Here is a 13,251-nt window from a genome sequence, read left to right as displayed (position 1 = left end):
TCTTCTCCATTTCCCTCCTTCTCTCCCTCAATTTGGCACCTCTCCCTACTTTCCCCTTCCCTCTCCCATCCCTGTGCACAGTTCAGCATATCTCCCTCCCCTTTTTGCCCTGTCTGCTGTTCTCTCTCCCTCCCCTATCTGCACCCTGAGGTTCTATCTCAATTCTGTCCCCTCCCCTGCATGCACGGTCTGGCATCTCTCCCTCTCCTCCCGGACTGCCAGCGGCTCTCTCAGGTCCCCTCCCCTCCCAACCCAGTTTACCTTTGGCTCTGTAGCGCCAGCAGCAGCCGTACTGAAAGGAGGCTTGAGGCAAGCACCAGGCTTTTCCCTCTGACCCGTTTCCCCCCCCCCCCCTTCTGACATAACTTTGTGTTTTCAGAAGGGGGCAGGACGGGTCAAAAAGCTTGGCGCAGGCCGTAACCCTCCTTTCAGTACGGCTGCCACTGACACTGCAGGGCCAAAGACTTGCTGACAAGGTAACCGAGTTGGAAGGGAAGAAGACCTGAGAGAGAGCCGCTGGCAGTCCAGGAGAGAGAGAGATGACAAACCACGCTCAGAGGGGGGAGGTGCAGGAGGGAGGCAAAAAGTGGGCAGCACATTGTTAATTATTAATTGAAATTACACTTAATTGCAATTAATAATGCGTTAATTACAATTAACGTGCGGCCCTAGTTTTATTATTTGGGGGGGGGGGGGGGGGGGGTAATCAGCAGCTTCCCACTTACCTCTGGAGTTCACTTACAAAAACTGCCAAAAAAGCACACACACCCCACCAGGTTTTTTGGTGGTCTCCTGCAGCAGTGAGCTACAAAGTTCAACCGAGCCCCATGGGAAATGAGCACCACATGAGGTCCCACGACCGAACCTCCCCCTCTGCTCCACAGAAGGCAAAGATCAGAAGCACACAGCGCTCACCATTGACTGCATTGCACATGTCCAGCCCCCCTCAAAGTGGAACAGGAAACCCCACACAGCAATCGCCTCCCTGTGAAGCCCCACTCAGCTGCACTCCATGCTGTTCCTGCTCATGGGACACAAATTGTAGGCACTGTTCGTGCAACTTACAGGACAGTACTGTATGAGGTAAGACAACCCCAGAGGCAGACAGGAGGCTGCCAAAAATACCTGGTTGTGTGTGTGCTTTTTTGGTGACTGGAGAACTCTGGAGACAGGCGGGAAGCAGCTGAGAAACCTGGTTCTGCGAGTGCTTTTTGACAAATTTTGTAAGACAACTCCAGAAACATAATTCGCGTACATTCACACTGGCAGTATGTGGTTCCAAGGTCTTTGCCTCCCATCTGCTGTGTACTAGCAGTGCTCCACTGTAAATATAAAACAGGAAAAATCTCACTGCTACTTTCTCTTGTTACTTGTGCACAGTTTGGGTAAGCATAACAAGCTGGTAATCATTTTTTTAAAAACTCTCTCACAAAGTTCCTGTCTCAGAGGATATTAACTACATCAACACTGACTTGGGAATATAAACGTGCCAGACTTGTTGAGAAGTCCTTGATAAAATGGCTCTCCCAGTTGTCAGCTGGTGCTTGCAGTTCCTGGAACTGGAGGGTAATCTCCTGTGGGTTTAGCAAAGGGCTATGACAATCCCCAGTGGGCATCATTGGCTCACATTTACACAACCAAACTTTGGTTTTCAATTTTGGCCAAAGCCAGGTGATAAGGTTTGGCTGCAGTTTCAATTTTGGCAGAAACTTAAGAAGTTTTCGTCAGCCTCTAGAGGCCGCTTGGCAATAGTGATCACAACATAATCAAACCTGAGTTAATAACTAAAATGAAGATCTAAAAAGGCTAAACAGAGCAGCTGCAAAGGTTAAGAGTTTAAATCAGGGATGGACGTTGTATAAAAATACTATCTTGGAAGCCCAGACCAGATGTATTCCATGTATTGAAAAAGGTAAAAGTCAGGCCAAACAATAGCCGTCATGTATAAAAGGTAAAATAGATGTTCCTGGCTAGAATAGCCTATCAAAAAATGGAAAACACAGATCCAAATGAAGAAAACGGGAAGCAGCATAAGCACTGGCAAGTTAGATGCAAAGCACTAAGGCTCTAATGCTCAAACATAAATGCGGGCACTAGAGGCCATATCGCCATACCAGTGCACACACTTACCTGTGCAGAATGTTCAGAGGCCCGGAGCTCCGGAACAAATGAGTGCACAGATGAACAACACAAATAGCATGCTAATGTAGTGAAGCTCATGTTAATGAGGTCATTTTGTATTCTTCCCCAATGCTCACAAAAGAGCACCCGATTAGGTTGGTCCATTTCCATCCCTAACACATCTCATCACAGATATAGTTTTCTTTCAAGTTGATTAGCGATTATAACTTTTAATGAAAAACAAAGCTCATGACAACCACCATATTTTCTGCTCTTCTGAACTACTATGAATTGGTTTTGCATTGTTCTGCTTCGAGACTTGACGAAACTAGCACAGTAAAAGCTAAAACTGCCTACAAGCAATCCCAGAAGAAAACATAATTAGAAGCCACAGAAAATATTCTTGATAAGATATTGATTATGGGTGGGAGAGACTGTTAAAACTTTTCAAGTAGCTAGGAGTAGCCTAACGGTTAGGGTAGTGAACTGAGAACCAGAGACACCAGGTTCAAATCCCCCTGCTGTGATCTTGGGCTAGGCACTTAATCCACCATCGCCTCAAGTACAAACTTAGATTGTAAGTCATCCAGAGACAGCAAAATAACTACTGTACCTAAATATAGCTCACTCTAAGCTACTGAGTAAAGTGTGAGCTAAACTCAAATCCCACATTCTTCCTCTTGTTGGTGAACTAAGTAGCAACCAAAACAGAAATCTTAGGTTAAGTTCTACGTTTTTAAGTACTATGATTGTAGGACAGACACACATCTGCCTGTTAGGTGGGTCACCATACGTCAACATCATTTGCCTGACTCAAGTCCTCTATAACAGGCTGAATCAATTATGGTTTTGCTCTTCTGCATTTATGGACTTGTGGAGGTAAAAACCTACAATGTCACAGTAGCAAAACCAAGGATGAATTGCTCATTCAAGATTGACCTAGCTCAGGTGACAACCCCACAGTTTAGATGAACTAGGGCCCAGAATTTCTTTGCTTTCCTGAACTTGTACTGAATGTCTGACATATGTGGCGTAGCCTAGTGGTTAGAGCACCAGTCTTGACATTCAGAGGTGGTCGGTTCAAATCCCACTGCTGCTCCTTGTGATCTTGGGAAAGTCACTTAAACCTCCATTGCTTCAGGTACAAAAAATTAGATTGTGAGCCCTCCAGAGAAATACCCAGGCCCAGATGATCAAAAGCCCTGCGCTGTTCCAAACAGCGCCCTAAAAATAGCGCCGGGACAGCGCAGGGCTTTTCTGCATCGATGATCAAAGATAATGCATGCAAATCTAAGCAGCGCTATTATCTTTGATTATCATGTTGAAGTGCGGGAGAATTGCGCCCGAGCATGCGCTCAGCACAATCCTCCCGCACTTGTTTGACAGATCTGGGCTGTCAAAAGCCCAAACCTGTCAAACAGCCTGGCCCGAGGCCCGAACAACGAGGCCCCCCCCCAAACCTCTAGAAAACGTCGTGGCTGCCGCCGGCCAAACCCTCTCCCACCCATCGACGGACGGGGGGGGGGGGGGGACGACTAGAGGATCGGTGGGTCTCCAGCCCCCGAAACCCCCAGAAATCGTTCTTCCATCGACGGGGGTGGGGTGGTGGGGGCTGGAGGTCCGGTGGACCTCCAGCCCAACCCAAATCCTCCCCCCAGCGTTGTCTTTAAATTCCCTGGTGGTCCGTGGTGTCGTGACACCCCCCTGGCCCCGTCCCGGCCCCCCTACCTTGTGTTGGAGGAGGGACGCAGCCTGCCTGCCTCCCTCCTCTTCCTGTCAGTCGAAGCCCAAAATGGCGGCGCCCAGCACCGCCCACTGGGCGGGGCTACATACCATGTAAGGAAGCGATTCCCTTACATGGTCTGTAGCCCCGCCCAGTGCATCCCAGGATGCAGTGGGCGGTGCTGGGCGCCGCCATTTTGGGCTTCGACTGACAGGAAGAAGAGGGAGGCAGGCAGGCTGCGTCCCTCCTCCAACACAAGGTAGGGGGGCCGGGAGGGGGCCGGGCTGGGGGCCAGGGGGGTGTCACGACACCACGGACCACCAGGGAATTTAAGGAGAACGCTGGGGGGAGGATTTGGGGTGGGCTGGAGGTCCACCGGACCTCTAGCCCCCCCCCCCCCCCCCCCCCCCCGTCGATGGAGCAACGATTTCTGGGGGTTTCAGGGGCTGGAGACCCACCGATCCTCTAGTCGTCCTCCCCCCCCCCCCCGTTGATGGATCGACGATTTCTGGGGGTTTCGGGGGCTGGAGACCCACCGGACCTCCAGCCCCCGTTCACACTTGCCTTGGGGGGGGGGAAGGGGGGCCTGCCAGCATGCAACTGCATGCTGGACAGGGCTCACCATTCCTCCCCAATGATCCGCAAAATCTAACGCCAGCTCAGAGCTGGCGTTGATTTTGCTGCAGCCAGCGACCCAATCTTTGGCGCGCTGGTCGCTGATCATTGGGGATGAATGCGTTAAGCGCCAATTAGCATGCATTTGCATGCTACTTGCGCTGAGAGCCCTCGAGTGCGCTGTTTCAGGTGCTCGAGGGCTCTGATCATGGGTCGGCTGCAAACTCTGGCGCTAGTATGGCGTTAACAGCCTCTAGCACCAGAGTTTGCTTTTGATCATGGGGGCCCCAGTGTACCTGAATGTAACTCAGCTTGAGCTACTATTGAAAAAGGTGTGTGCAAACATCCAAATAAATAAATAAGTACTGTAAACCAACTCTATTTCAGTCCACTTACCAGTGAAATGCACTTATCTAAGGTCCCCCCAGGAAGTGAGATTAACTTGAACACTAAATTGCATCAGAAGAATGTAGTATGGTTAGCACAGATCTAATCATCTTTTCCTTTTCTTGTTGCAAAGCAGTCTGTGGCTGCTGATAAAATCTATTAACATACTCAGACCTTGAATTTAAAGTCCCAAAATACGCAAAAGTAAAAGGCAGACATAACATTCCTTTTCACTACGTTTTAGGGAGCTCTTAAACACCCCTGGTAAACTCAGGGTCCCATGTTACATCCTGTCAAGGTCTTATTTATTCTGAGAAAAATGACTCTGCTAAGGAAGTTGAATTGCGCCTTACACATGCTTAATGTTATCAGTCCATTTCCCAGCAGGGAACAAGCAGTATACTTGGAGGATGACAGCTTTGCACTTACAGAAGAAAGCAACAATTCAAAGACTACAGTGTCAATGTAGCAATAGCAGAGATCTGAAATTCTGCTCATCCTACAGTGGAAGACTAAAGAATAATTTAAAAAAAAAAAACAACAACACTCTATTGTAATGTTTAAAATTTAGACCATTGCTGAGGGATAAAGGCTGGAACACTGTAATTATCGTCTCACTGCACAATGGAAGCAAAGCAGAAACCATCCAATTGCCTTACCATCAAACAATGCTTAGCAATTATATGAACTTGCTATCAGTGAGCTATCATCTTTTAGCTATCACATTACGTGAAAAAAAAATCATCTTTAACATAAGAGAAAAACCTGAGAGATGTTTTCTGAATGTAAATGAAGTAAAAGACAGAGAAAGAGAAAGATGTGGTTATCTAAGCTTGTGGGGGGGGGGGGGGGGTGCTAAATGCAGAAGTATCCTAGTAGCACACAAATGCACTCAGAAAACCTTCCCCTGGATTCTGTAAAGGTTGTCCAAATTTGGACATGAATCTGAATCCATGCGCAAACTAATTGGTTAATTACCTATTATCAATTGAAGTTAATTGGCACTAATTTGGACTTACATACAGATCTGTCTATGCGCTATTCTATAAAGCTGCGCCCAAAGTGCGTGTGCAACCCAAAAAGGGGTGTGGCCATGGCAGTACCCATGTCTGTTTTATCCAGGGCTTTATTTGAGGGGGGTACTGGGGGGTACTGAGTACCGGCACCTTTTCTATTATCTGCTAACCCTGACCCATGGACCCCAAGTTTTAATAAAAGAGCTCAGGCTCTACACACCAATTCTGCCTTGTCATAGATTCTGTGACTGGTTGAAGGGGGCCTGGCTATTGTGGGGTGGGACCCTCAGTGATCACCCCAACCCTGAAGGGTGGCCTGGCATTTGAGTACCAGCACCTTTTTCGCTAGAAAAAACACACTGGTTTTATCATTCCCACCCTAGTAATTCCCTTATTTGTCCTGTTTGTCTGTGCTGATTAGATTGTAAGCTCTGTCGAGAAGGGACTGTCTCTTCATGTTCAATTGTACAGTGCTGCGTACATCTAGCAGCGCTTTAGAAATAAGTAGTAGTAGTAGTTGCAGCAGTAGCAGCAGCAGTAGGGAGGGGCATGGGCAGGTTAGGGGTGCTCCAAAGTTTTTGGTGCAGTATTATAGAATACTGTGGTTACACCAGCTTTCTAAGTTTTCGCATCCAAAGTTGGGTACGGGAATCCATGCTAAGTACTATTCTATAAAGGTGCTCAGCCCAGAGTGCCCCTTATAGAATAGGGCTTAGTGTGGATTTTCCCGGTATTTAATTTTAAACCCAAAAAGCAAACAGGTAAGCAAACTACAAAATCTAAGATGGACAACAAAACTGCAGATCGATAGTACGAAGGTTTTATTTACCACGTAAAGACATAAATAATTAAATGCCCGACAAGGCCATTGTGAAGAAACAGTGTGTTTTAAGACTGTAAAATGTATTAGATATTTTCCTGTTTTAATTATATCCTGTAAGTATATTTCTCCTATTTGGCCAGCAGGTGGTGTTTCTTTGCTGTAAAGCTGTTATAGGGAACTCAATGTTCTTTTTCTTTAACACAAGCAGGAAGCAAGAAGCAGTATATATTTGAAATCTTGTTGACTGGGCTCTGATTGGCCCAGAAGCTCATCTCATTTGGACTTTACTGGTTTTGAGTTCAGTTTCAGCCCGGGAGAAGAGACAGGGAGAGCTCATTGCTGAAGCCCTGTAAAAAAACCTGTTATATTTGATAACTGGTGAACAGCTATATATGCACTGATCTCCCTAGGTACTTTCTAGGAAGTATGCAAATATTTAGTTAGTTTTCTAATTTATCCATTTTTCAGTTTCTTGTTAGTTTGCTATTTGCACATTTCTTTGTCCACTGTTCCAAGTTCTGAGAATAAACACATTTGTTTGTTCGTTCTGCCTGTCTAGACTGATAAACCTCATGGTTTGTGTGTGGGGTCTGTGACTGCTTTCTGGGAACTATGAGACCACTGGGAGTGTGGCCCCAGTAACCTAGAAATCACTGGGGATAATTTGAGAGTGGGAGACTCACCCAGAGGTGGTTGTGACCCAGTCAGTGGGAGGAGGGTGGTAGTGTAGAGCACAAGCAGCAGGTGCAGGCGGACCTGAGCTGTGCTGGGGATAAACCCTCTAAGTGGCAGCAGGGTAACCCCAGGCAGGTAGCTAGGTGTTTCATGACACCCATGTTTCACCCTTTCCAAGAGCTGTGTCAGGGGCTATAAAATCCACGGGGAGTATACTTATGAACTGTGGCAACGTTACCTGTCTAGACGATATCCTAGATCAGTGATTAAGAGCGCATTTTTGCATGCTAAATTTGCTCACCGGGATGCTGTTCTTCAATACAATACGCAAGCCAGCCAGGATCATTTGGTAGCTGTGTTTCTTTATTCATGGGAGATAGTAGCAGTGATATCTCTTATACTTAAGTACTGGTCAGTACTGTCTTTATACCATTGTTTTATTGAACTCCTTTTGATAGAATATACACGGGGTAGATCTTTGGGAAAATTCCTTTCTTACAAACGTTTGGACTATGTTTCACATTTGACGGATAATGTGGGTCATAGAAAATGTAATAGTTGTCAATGATGTGATTATACTATTGAGGGAACAGAATGGGAGGTCCCTCAGTCTGGGAAGAAGTTCAATGCAAGACATTGTATCACCTGTAATTCAGCTAGTGTGGTTTATGTTGTTATGTATCCCTGTGGCTTATTGTATGTAGGATGCTCTGTTCATCCTATTAAAGTGCAGTTGAATGAACATAAATTGCATTGATGGCGCCTTTGGTTTCCCATTGGCTACAGAAGGGACATACTTGAGAGTTATTGATATGATTGAGTTGGGGTCAAGGGGATGATTCTAATACGTTATAACGAACAGATGCGGATATTTTCTTTGAACACCATGGGGCTCATTTTCAAAGCACTTAGACTTACAAAGTTCCATAGGTTATTATGGAACTTTGTAAGTCTAAGTGCTTTGAAAATACACCTCCATGTTGCCAGTGGGCTTGAACCTTGAGTTGGACTAGAGCTCTTTAATTTGACTGGGTGTTCTGATTGGCGGGGTGGGTCAGCTGGTTCCTTTTTAAATCCTACTTAACACTATGTGTTCATGCTTTGTGAAGATTCTAATTGGTGTGAGCACATCTGTTAGTAAGTAGCATGAGGAAAGTTTGTATAATGTGACACTGAACGGTTTTGTATACTGTTCTATTGAATGTTGGTTTGTTGAAGGACCATCCCTGATGCAGCAGCGAAACATGGCCAATATCAGTCAGTCTGCAATTGAAGCTAAGTGTTTTTTGATTTTTCATTAAAATGCTATATAAGAATACTATGCTATTAGTAGCCAAACCAAAAGCATTATTTTGACCTGATGAGGAGGCTAGGTGTGCCATGAGTTGAGACTCATGTGAAACGAGTTGCCTGCTGAGGAGTCATAGCTTTTGGAGTATATGATTTAGGTGTTGGGTTGTGGTGTAGTTCCTGTCTTTCCAGGCATAAGCAATGCCTGTGGAGGAGTTATCCATAAATAGGTTTAACGTGAGATTAAAATCTCCTCCAACTAGAAGATGTCCCTGCGCACAAGTTAACACAAAGGTCCCCTGATCCTCAATGGGGGCATAAATATTAAGTAAGGTGTAAACTATTGGGCCCACTGCCCAATAAGGTGGTAGCGACCCTCTTTATTACATATTACCTTCTTAACTGTCCAGGAATACTTTGCAGATACAGCAATCAGCACCCCTCTAGTTTTTTTTGTGTACAGTATTAGAGGCATAATATAAATGGGGATATTTTGAATTCTTACAATACTTTTCATCAGCACGAAGCAGATGTGTTTCTTGAACAAAAGCCAATGCTGCCTTCATCCGCCCCAGCTCTTTAAATAACAATTGACGTTTATAGGGAGAATTAAGACCCCTAACATTATAACTAATCAATGTAATTATATCCAGATCCCTAAATATACAGAAGGAAAGTGTTCACCTTGCACTCCCAAGGCAACAGAAAGAGTAAGAGACCTCCAGAAGAGACTAGTTCCCCAAAAAACCCTCATATGCAACCTCAAAAACTAAGTCCCCCCTCCTCCTCCCTGCATCCTCTCCCTTCCCTCTCCCCCTAGTAATATCAAAGTAAGAAAATACTCCAAATCTCTTGGGGATCCCCCTCAGAAGCAGCAGCATAATCCAAGAGTAATTCCTCCTCCCCAGTGGTTGCAAATACCCTCCCAGAGGGCCCCTACCGAATAGCTGATCCCTTATGGAAAATTCATAACCAGTAACGAGAAACCAAGAACATCCAACGATATGTTCCAAAACCAAATGACTGACTGCAGAACACCAGCGCCTCATTCATAAGTCGAGCCAGTCCACAAATGCAGTGGTAGCTCTCAAGAGTGGCCAGAAAACATACAGGGCCTCGTGACCATTACTCATAGTCTTTTCAGGTTGCAGTTGGTGCAGGCAAATTTTTCACCAAATGCTGACGCTTCAGGCAGCCAGATCCTTTGGTGACCCGCTGCCACTTTGGTTTGTTAGAGAGACTCAAGGTGGACTTGTGACTGGTTGATGGTGGTGCCACAATGTGTTCCTCCAAGTTCAGGAAGAGATGTTGGGCCTCCGCTGCCGTGCGGATCTGGTGTAAATTTGCCATCCTTGTAAGATAGCAAAGCAAACAGATGGCACTGCTTATATTGTATTCCCGCGTTGTAGGGTCACAGGCCGAAGCTCCAAGCGGCGCTTCAGGGTGGCCCTAGACAGATCCTGGTAGTTTTCAATAGGATACAAATCTCACTGGAAATTATCCATTTTCCATGCTACACGCAATATTTGCTCCTTAGTTTTAAAGTCGCTAAAAAGCAGAACTGTATCTTTAGGTTTAGAGTGCTCCCAGTGCACGATGGGCACAGTCCAGTCCAATGGTGGCCCCATCTCTATTCAACAGAGAGCTTGCTATAGCCTGCACCACCCGCTTACAGTCCAGGTAGTTGGGAGCTTCTGGTACCCCTCGGAAGCGTAAACTGGAGCACCAACTCCTATTTTCTAAGTTCTCAAGCTTATCCATCAGCACTGCATTCGAGGTCCGCAGTTCCTGCAATTGTGCATCTACTCCACTAAGGGCCTCCGTATGCTCATCTATATGTTGCTCGGAGTCCTCAACCTGGTGCCCAAGCTCTGTGATCTCCAAGCAGAGGTCCACCCCCAGTGTTGCCAGCTCCTCTTGAACTGCTTTTTTTTTTATTCTTTATTTATTATCATTTAACAATTTTTTTACAAGTTAAACACTTGCGCAAGCAAACACAGCTTATAACAAATAATAAGAAAAAGAAACAAAGCTTATACATAACACAATATCAGCTTCCTTAGACCACTATAAATGTGGGGACGTGGTAATATTAATAGGAGTATTTAGGTAAAGTTTATACTTTTTAGGAAAGACTACGTGTGATCTTCCTCTCCGTATTTATCCAAAATTAAATCCAACTTAATTACAACTTTTTCAAATCCAAGAATGCTCTTAATTGTTCAGGTGAGTAAAACATATACTTTACATCAAGATATCGAATCAAACATTTACACGGATAGGCTAGGAAGAAAGTGCCCCAAGTTCCAAAACCTCCTGTTTCATAGTCAGAAAAAAATTTCTCTTTTCTTGGGTCGATTTTGTAACGTCTGGATAAATCCAAATCCTATTTTCACCAAAAGGAGTTCTTGATTGTTTGAAGTAAAGTCTAAGAATAGCTTTAAGATCTTGTTCAAAAACAAATGCCACCAAAAGAGTGGCTCTCTCAGTGCAATTTTCTAATGATTGTTCCAAAATTGCTGAAACGCCTCCTCTATTTTCTCCTTCATTCACTGGGTTTTTAGGCAAATAGTAAATCTTATTTATAGGAGGAATTGCTTCTTGAGGAATTTTCAAATTCTCTAACAAATATCTTTTAAACATATCATTTGGAGAGATCCCAGGAACTTTAGGAAAATTTAGTATACGAAGATTCAAACATCTATTATAGTTCTCTATTTGCTTGATTTTTTTACGGAGAGCCATTTTATCTTTGATTGTTGTAGAATTAAAATCGTGAATTTGTTTTACTTCAGTTTGTATCTGTTTAACCTGGGAAGACAGATCTTCCTTAACAATATCCACTTTGTTAACTAGTTCTTCAAATTTTTGATGCAAAGTAGTTATCTCACCTGAAGATTTTTGTAGAAATAAGTTCATTTTGTTGAGCATTTCCCATATTTGTCCAAGGTCAACCTCCTTTGTTGTTTCCGAGGCCGCAGAAAATCCACTGGCCTCACTTTTCCAGGCACCATTTCTGAAACGGTATTCCCCCAACAGGAAGTTCAGACGCTGCACTTTCGGTAGCCTATGTACTTTCCTTTACCGAAGCAGTGGAAGCCAGACAAGGAGGGTTGTTGGAAACTGAGGGAGGCGATAGTGATGTTTCTTGTCCCTGTGGAGATTCCGCTCCCTCGGTACACTCCACCGCGGGATCCGCCCTCAAATTCAACGGAGAGGCTCCGGTGAGGAATCGATCCAGCCTCTGCTGGACTGAGGACGAAGTCAAGGTAGGTGGGGGAACTAACCTGACATTCCCTTTCCTCTTAGTATGAGGCATATTGGAAAGAAGCAAAAGGTTTTCTCCGAAGAAGCATCAAGCAGCAGGATAGCGTTCTCTCACCGGAGATCACACCGCCATTTTGCCATGCCCCTCTTGAACTGCTTTTAAACTGGTCTTAAAATCCCAGAGCCATTCTGGAATTTCATGTAGGGGCTTACCCTGCAGTGTAGGCGATACCGCTCGATTTGTCTCAGCTGGAAACAGGACAGGAGACTGGGAGCACTCAAGCTGCGAGGGCTCTGAGGCCATCTTGCTATTTGGGTCACGCCTCATGGTGCTGTACCCTGCTGATCCAGAGTAAGCAAAGGGGGATAAATCCATGGCTTTGGGGCGCTCACATGCCCAGATACACCCTCCAGAACACTACAAGCTAAAGAGCACTGTACTCCATCAGCCAGGACCGCAGGTATAGATTTTAACGCTAATGTTGGGGAAATCTCCAGGAGCTCTACTTCCATGCAGCCATACCCAGTGATGACATCACTTCCTCCCCTAGCTCTTATGATTCTGACTTGCATAAGTAGTGTCTACTTATGTTAGCTTTGACTGCCGCCGCAGTCACCCACCCCCAGACAATTAGGCATATCACACTACCCTAGCATATTTCATCAGGTGACAACTATTTAATGTTCCACATTTCTTTACAAACCTTTCTCTTCATTTATAAGCAAGTTGCATTCCAAGTTTTATATTCGTAGTGAGAGCATCTTATTGCCAGATTACTGCTGTCACTAGGAGACATCGGTGTGCTAAAACTACTGAAGGTGGAGTGAAATGCAGAACCAGATGGAATGTTGTTTTCCAGACATCTTTCTTTGTAATTGCAAGGATGTTGTATCTGGAGCATTCTTCTTTTGAGTTAAATATTTGGGAGCTAGTGAGTAGGTCCCGCCACTCTTGAGCATATATTTCATCAAAACGTACTTTCTCTCAGCTCCTTTGGAGACACATTTTACTGATTCACAAAACCAGCAACACTGAAATGTTTTTGAGGGTATGCATTACAAGATACCTTATTCACTACATACATATCCCCTTAGAGGATCATACTCCACATACCCTGGTGTAGGAACAAAGTTAATTTATGTCATGGTGTGCACAAAACCCATTTGGAAACACTGCCCCAGTGAGGCAAGGTAATGTCTACATGAAAAAGACAAATTTTCCTCTGATACATACATGTATTATGTAAGCCACATTGAGCCTACAAATATGTGGGAAAATGTAGGATACAAATGTAACAAATAAATAAATATCATGAAACTTGGTATTATAGCTG

General features: G+C 44.8%; 1 protein-coding gene across 1 annotated transcript in view; it reads right to left on the bottom strand.

Annotated features, from left to right (window-relative positions):
• LOC115466841 (transmembrane protein 242-like) overlaps window positions 1-13,251 on the bottom strand; it is a 36,556-nt gene that overhangs the window by 2,711 nt on the left and 20,594 nt on the right. The window lies entirely within an intron of this gene.

Source organism: Microcaecilia unicolor, chromosome 3 (genome assembly GCF_901765095.1).
Source record: "Microcaecilia unicolor chromosome 3, aMicUni1.1, whole genome shotgun sequence".
NCBI lineage: Eukaryota > Metazoa > Chordata > Amphibia > Gymnophiona > Siphonopidae > Microcaecilia > Microcaecilia unicolor.
Note: the sequence above shows the minus strand (reverse complement) of the source record. Positions and strands in the feature narration are given on the sequence as shown.